Here is a 7,555-nt window from a genome sequence, read left to right as displayed (position 1 = left end):
ACGTGTGCTCTTCCGATCTATAGTTAAACACAAATTAAGCTCTAAAAATAATAAATAATCATGATAAATAATCATAATCAATGTTATCTTGAAATAAAAAAAAATTTCTTTTTTTTTTGTTAAAATCTTTTTTCTTAGTGTATCTATGTGGATATTTGGCGTCAAGTTTTGTTGCCAAGGTTTGCTGACAAATCACGAGCCTATTGCGGACACAGATGTCATGGAATTTGTCGATAAATTTTGACGAGAATTTAACGCCAATTCGGCGACAATTGATTACCAAATTGTTTACTGGGATATGTCATATTAATAGTCCATCCAATAGTTACCTGAATAGTTCTCCCAATAATCTAGTAACTCTTCCCAATAGTCCGCGAAAAAACTACGATTGAATAATCAAATAGTTCCACTAATAGTTCACGTAATAGTTCATTTCTGTAAGGGGCAAACCAACAACGAGATTCTCCCCCGTTATTGTACATTCAGCGCCGATGTAAAACCTTGAGTTTTTTAAATAGAACTCTCCATTTTTTATTGCGTATGTTATCTTGTAGCTTATGTGAAGCAGATAAAATCCCCGTATCAATATTTTTTTAAACTACTGAAAGTGTCTTAGGGTGAAGTTACATGGGATGCGGAACTGCGAAAATACGGAACTGCGGAACGTTCATGATTGGTAGTGGCTCACACCGCCGATTCCGCCGTTTTTTATTCCGCAAATTTACTTTTTAGCGGATTCCGCCAATATATGCGTGCATGTGTGCATATGCATGCTTGTAAAGCTAACCTAGCTAACGAATCTACTTAAGTTGTGTTTTAAAATTCACTGCTAGCATTAAAAATCTATAGCTTATAATTTATATTACGTGCATTCTAAATTTTCAGTACTGATAATGAATTGTAGAACACAGATTAGGTAGCCCAGCCCTAACTGAAGTTCAAAATTAACTTACATAAAAGAGGGCATATTTATTCGACATGTCGAATGCTTAGGAAATTGTAAGTTATTATATTATAATATTAATAATTAATAATTGATCATTATTATATTAATTGTAATTTAACTTGGTTTTTTGTTAAAGTTTATTTAATTAAATTGCGATTTCGACATACAGGAATGTGAGGTTATAATGTAATTGCTTTTTGTTATTTGCATTAGGGTTGAAAATGTGGTTATTGCGGGTATTTTATTTCACAATTTTCCGATTTAATGAAACATTCTTGTTTTCATCCATTTGACGAAGACATGCATGTATTGAAGATAGATGAAAATTTCGTAGTTACTGTGGGTAAGTGTTATAGAGCGAAATAAATTTATATATTATTTGCATATTATTTATAATTTATCAATGTTTAATATTGTTTTATTGTAATAATAGAACGTAATTTCATGTTTATTTATTCTATTATTACAGAAAAACAATATTAAATATTGATAAATTTTGACAGTGATAAAGTATAATCATTTATCACTATTAAATATTGTTTTTGTAGAATGGATAATTTACTTGCACAATGTTGTTTATTTATACTTTGATTGTACTAATTTAATTCAATTTAATTCAAATTATTTATACCGAATTTATGCTTGTTTTATTTATTTTGTAGCATTAAGAGAAAACTATGCAGATGATAATGATATTTTGTCCCAAGATGCGAATAGTATGTCAGCAGACATATAATGTAAATAATGATAATGAACAACAGCAAGTTGATAACAGTGACGAATTATTAATTTCTTGTGTGGCTCGTAAGCGAGCATTATTCGACCATCGAATACCTGCAAAAGAAAGAAGTAATTTAAAAAAAAAGCGCAGTGGCAGGAAGTATGTAACCTAATGGGAGGTTAGTTTAAAAATTTTGTTCAAGTAAGACTACAGAAACAAGTAATAATTGATTAATATTATATATGCATGCATTAATTTTAAAATTTTATCATTTTTTTCTATTAAGGAGTTTTAAGTGTAGACAAAGCAAAGCGAAGATGGAGATATCTCCGAGACTGTTATATGAAGGCCAAAAAGAAAGAACACGAATATATTCCAAGTAGGTCTGCTGAGGATGAGTCCTTAAAAAAGAAATTCCGCTTTTATGAACAAATGAAGTTTCTTGATGACGTTCAAGTAAAATCTGCGTAAGCATAATGCAATTATTATCATGTTTTCATTTAATATTTGATTTGTGTAAAAAATGTACAATAGATAGTACAAGTGTACTATCATAATTTATACATGAATTACAAATATTCCAAATAAAGTAGATAATTTTTATATTAACAAGTAAACATTTATTTAAATTATAGTTCTTAAAAGAAACGTTTATCGAAAGTTCTATGAAGAATATTTCTCTGAAATATTATTAGTAATTAAAATGATTTTATATTTAAATAATTGTATTTAAAATTAATGTAATATTTAAAAATATGTACTTGAAAATTTTTATAAGTTCCCAATTCAAAATCTGTCAAAAGTTGTAAGAGATATGTATGGATGTTTTCGATTTTAGGACGTGCAGCAGTCTAAGTATAAGTACTAACGATAGTAATTTGAATACTACAGCTAGTAATGAGCCGTCATTGCTAGTGCCTGTACCAATGGACAGTAGTGGGTCTAACTCGTTTACCTCGTCGCAGTCGACAGTTATTAGAGAAAATGGAGTTGATTGTAACTCCGGCAAAAGTATGTTTTTATGAATGTATAACATTTATTGAAATTTATAACAAGAGTTATTTAATTATTTAACTTGTATGTTTGATTTATTTTTATTTATTATTTTTTTCATGTTTAATGTAATGTTCTTGATAATATAATACAATTTTAGAAAGAAAATTAGAGAAATCCATCAACAAAGCCGATGAGGAGTTTCACGAAACCATACTTACAGCGAGAACCCATTGCACAACCTGATGCAACAAGTGCTTTTCTAATAACACTGGCTGAAGGATTAAGGAAACTGCCTTACAGACAGCGAATCAAATCGGAAATTTAATTTCTTTCAATGATTGTGAAAGAGCAAGAGCGACTGGATTTTGATAGTGGCAATTAAATATTGTAAAAAATTTGTTTTTTTGTTTAAGTACTTTATCATCTGTTTAATATATTTTCAGCGATAGTTCTGTTAAAATTACAATGAAGTTCCTTTGGTTTAGTGTTATAATATTAAGTATTACTATTTTATTTTTCTGTTTAGAAAAATAAATAATTAAAGAAAAATAACAAAATAAAGATATTACGAGCAAATTACGTTAAGTCATTTTATATCCACAAGAATGCACACATTTTAGGAATTTATGTATTATATATTTCAACAATGACACGGTAATTAAAAATCATTTTCGATCGCTTTCTTCCATTGCCACGGCAAGGCTCCATGACCTTGAAAAAAAAATTGAATACGCTTCTCTGATTGAAATTGAGTTGTTATTATATCGACCTCGATAAACTGGCATTGTATGAACTCCTTTATAATTTTCAGACGCATCTTCTGAACTAATTCGAACATATGATTTTTTCCCGTCAATTTCTCTTCATTTTTAATAATAAAGTTATGTAACACTAACGTTGCTTGTACAAATTTTCGTACATTCATGACATTTGCTATAATTGGCTTTCGATATATCCTCCATCGTGAGACAAGAATTCCAAAAGCACTCTCCACAACGCGCCTTGCTCGTCTGAGCCTATAATTGAAGACTTTTCTTCCAATATCTAGTTTTTCACTTCTTGGGTATAGCCTCGTTATGTATGTCAAAAGTATGTCGAAAGGCTTCATCAGCTACTAAAACATAAGGCAATGATGGTCCGCCAATTTCGACTTGCTTTGGCTTCGGCAGTTTAAATAAGTTAGTTTCGAAACGTTTGCCCATTTCGCTATTGTAAAATACTCTTCCGTCACTGTGCCTGCCTTCCAATGTCGATTATTGTGAAACAATGCGATGCATCGCTTATTCCAAGAAGATAGATACTGTGAAAGCCTTTGTAATTATAATATGTCGAGCCACTGTTTGGCGGAGTCTGAAGGGAAATGTTTCCTTTTCATTATTTAATTTTATGTGAAGTGTACATGACGAACTTTTGATTTTCAGCAAAATATTTTTAACCTTTTAATTAATACAATTTAGATTAAATTTATAGTTTTAATATTATACATTATATAAGTATGTCAAAAGACAAACCCGTTTTGAACATACTTGTATCATAACATGTTTTCCGTCGATAGCTCCTATGCAATTAGGAAAGTCCCATAATCGCTCAAATTCATGGGCTATGGATTCTCAAGTCTCTTTACTGTCTGTAAGAAAAACTTTATCTTTTAGACAATTCCAAATTGCCTCACAGGTTTCTGATAACAATTTTTGAGGCAGTATTGTGTCCGATTCTGAAGGCATACGACAGCGACTTCATGCTATCTCCAGATAATAAAAGTCGCAGTATTATGTCGAGTTTCAGGTGAAATAAGATCGTGAACTACATGTTCTTTGGCGATGATAGGTCCGACTAATTTTAATAACTCCTCAAATAATTGAGGTAGTAATCTAAAATAATTAATATATTTGTCTACATCTTCAGCCTGCATTTCCTTTGCAAGATTTGCACTTGCTCCTTGTAATAATCTTCTCTTTCTGGAGTAAATATAGGTTGCACCCAAAATCTTCGTTGTCTTTTATTATTTTTTTTTTAGCAATTGTATACAGAATATATAATTTTGCGATCTTCCGACGTAGCCCCTGCTGATTAAATGCTTTCTAATTTAATTTTTTCAACAAACCGCAAATAACAATAAACAATTTCTTTGAATACATTTTGCTCTAATTAATGACCCAAACAGCACAGGATATTCTCAGGATCATCCTGAATATGTCCCAGGACGTTTTGGGACATTTTGAGGACACTTCATATATCCACGGGATGTCCTCGGGATGTCCTTAGGATACCTTTTTCAGGACACTTTTAAAACAGCCTCAGTTCAGACTCAGGACGTCCTGAGGACAGGCTCAGGACGTTCTAGGGATAGCTTCAGGACGTCCTAGGGACAGCCTCAGGACGTCCTGTGGACAGTCCCATGAGCCTTACAAGCTGTCCATAGGATATATATTTGTGGACACTATTATAGGGATATCCCCAAAAGGACAAATTTGTATGTCCATATGCTATCCTCATTTGTACATACATTATCGACATATCCGTGTTATTAAAATATTACCAGAGATACTTAATAAATATATATGTATGTATTAAACAGAAATTTACATTCATTGAATAGTTATTTAAATTTTATTAATTAATAACTATTTTATGATAAAATCTTGTTAAATTTTTCTTTCGTAACTACGAAATATAATATAATTATTGTTTGGATAATTTTTTTATAAAAATGTAAAAAACGTAAAAAAAATGTTTGCATACATTTAGTATTAGATCCTAATCACTTCTTAATTTAATACAGTTTTACATTATGTTGTACTTATTATTTGTATTTTATTGTTATTTGGATTATCGATTATTTTGTATGTTAACATTTATAAAAAAATAGATATTTATTTTTTTATAACTTTTTAATTGATCTGATCTATCATGGATATGTATTCATTAACATTAAGTAATCATGGATTATCACAAAATATCTGCAGTTTCCCGATCACAGAAGTTAAGCAGCGTTGAGGGCAGTCGTGACTTGGATGGGTGACCGTTAGATTTGAATATTAATTTCGGAGGAATAATTCTCTTGCAAATACCGTAAATTGTTTTTTTTAATGTTTTATAATGGTTTTTATTTTAATTTTATAAACGTTTATTTAATTGTTATTTTTTATTTTTTATATCCTATGAACACGTCAGAGATTTTGCTATACCACAAGATGTCCTTAGGACATCCCTGGATGAAAATAGGACCTCCTGAGGATGTCCTCAGTACCCGTCCTGGACGTCCTGTGGACGTCTTCAGGACTTCCTGAGGACACGATAAGGCGCTCATTTGCTATATCACAGGACGTCCTCAGGACGTCCCTGGATGAAAATAGGACATCCTGATAACGTCCTCAAATCCCGTCCTGGACGCCCTGGGGACGTCCTTAGGACGTCCTTGTGCTGTTTGGGGATAGATAATCAACCGTGCTATTGTCACGTCTTATGTATATGTGATTCCGATCCGCAGAAGTTTGTTTCCTAGGTCCCATTGAGCGGAATTCACCTATGGCCTAATTTACACCGAGCATTTAATACGCGTACTAATTAGTAACTTTCTATTAAATTTTCTTAATTTCGACGATACACATAAACTTATACATGATATATGTATTTAATTAATCATATTAATGCATAGTGTATCAGCTTAGTACATCATTCTTTAAATGCATTGTAGAAATTAAGATAATTTAATAGAAAGTTTCTAGTTAGTACGCGTATATCAAGTGCTCGATGTAAACTAGGTCTGTGCGCAATTAGCGCTGACCAATCGCAAGAGCCTTCCCATAGATCACTTTCATCAGATCTATTGGAATAACGTTTGTCATTGGCTCGCGTGGATTACGCATTAACAAATTCCGCTCAATAGAACCTACGAAACGTACACTTTTGCGGAGCGGAATATGCGAAATGTCGATATTGGGAGGAATCGTTCCGCAGTTCCGTATTTCCGTAGTCCCGCATCCCATGTGATTTCATCCTTAAAAATCGTGGATTGTTATACTGAACACTCTGTATATCGTCGTTAATAGAAAAGTGATATATCTTAAAATTAGCACACACACAAAACTTTTCAGTAAAGCATTTTTAAAATTACGATTTTTTTAAACTTATTTATTAATTTAAAGAAAATGACAACAATATATTATGTTGCTGACAATAACTATTGTGGCAATAACAATTTTTAATCAGTATTAATTCAACGAATTGATTATTACTGTCAGATTGAGCAAGTTAACTTTAGGGATTATAATAAGAAAACAATTAATAGCCGTGTTTAGCAGAGGATCTATCACGATTCTCGAAAATTAATGAAAATTACAAAAGTGATCGAATTTACTAGAAGATTTATAAGTTCATTGATCCACAGCTTGTGCATAAATTTATTCACTTTCTAATTTTCACTAATTTCTAAAAACCGTAATAACCCTGTTGAAAAAATCCATATGGATTTCCATGAAAATCCATATGGATTGCTATGGTAAATTCGAAATCCATGTGGACAACCATATTATGTTAAAAATCCATATGGAAATCCATGTAAATAACCTGCATGTTATGTTGAAAATCCATATGGAAATCCATATGAATAACTACGTCAGGTTAAAGTCCATATGAGAAATCCATGCGAGTAACCATGTCATTAAAATCCATATGGAAATCCATGTACGTGGATAACTGCATGTATGTCATATTAAAGTAATTCATATGGAATATGAAAATCTATATAAAAAATGTCAAAAATTCATATATGGGTTATGCATCTTACATATAATTATCTTACATATAATTTTTTCAATTCTTTTATTAAATTTAATATTATTTTTATTTTCTATTTGTATAAACTGAGTCGACAAGGCACACAGGGGATA

The 7,555-nt window shown here is 31.1% G+C and overlaps 1 pseudogene; it reads left to right on the top strand.

Annotated features, from left to right (window-relative positions):
• Positions 1-761: 761 nt before the first annotated feature.
• LOC105456146 lies at positions 762-3,045 on the top strand (annotated as a pseudogene).
• Positions 3,046-7,555: the final 4,510 nt, after the last annotated feature.

Source organism: Wasmannia auropunctata, unplaced genomic scaffold (genome assembly GCF_000956235.1).
Source record: "Wasmannia auropunctata unplaced genomic scaffold, wasmannia.A_1.0 LD335744.1, whole genome shotgun sequence".
Classification (NCBI taxonomy): Eukaryota; Metazoa; Arthropoda; class Insecta; order Hymenoptera; family Formicidae; genus Wasmannia; species Wasmannia auropunctata.
Note: the sequence above shows the minus strand (reverse complement) of the source record. Positions and strands in the feature narration are given on the sequence as shown.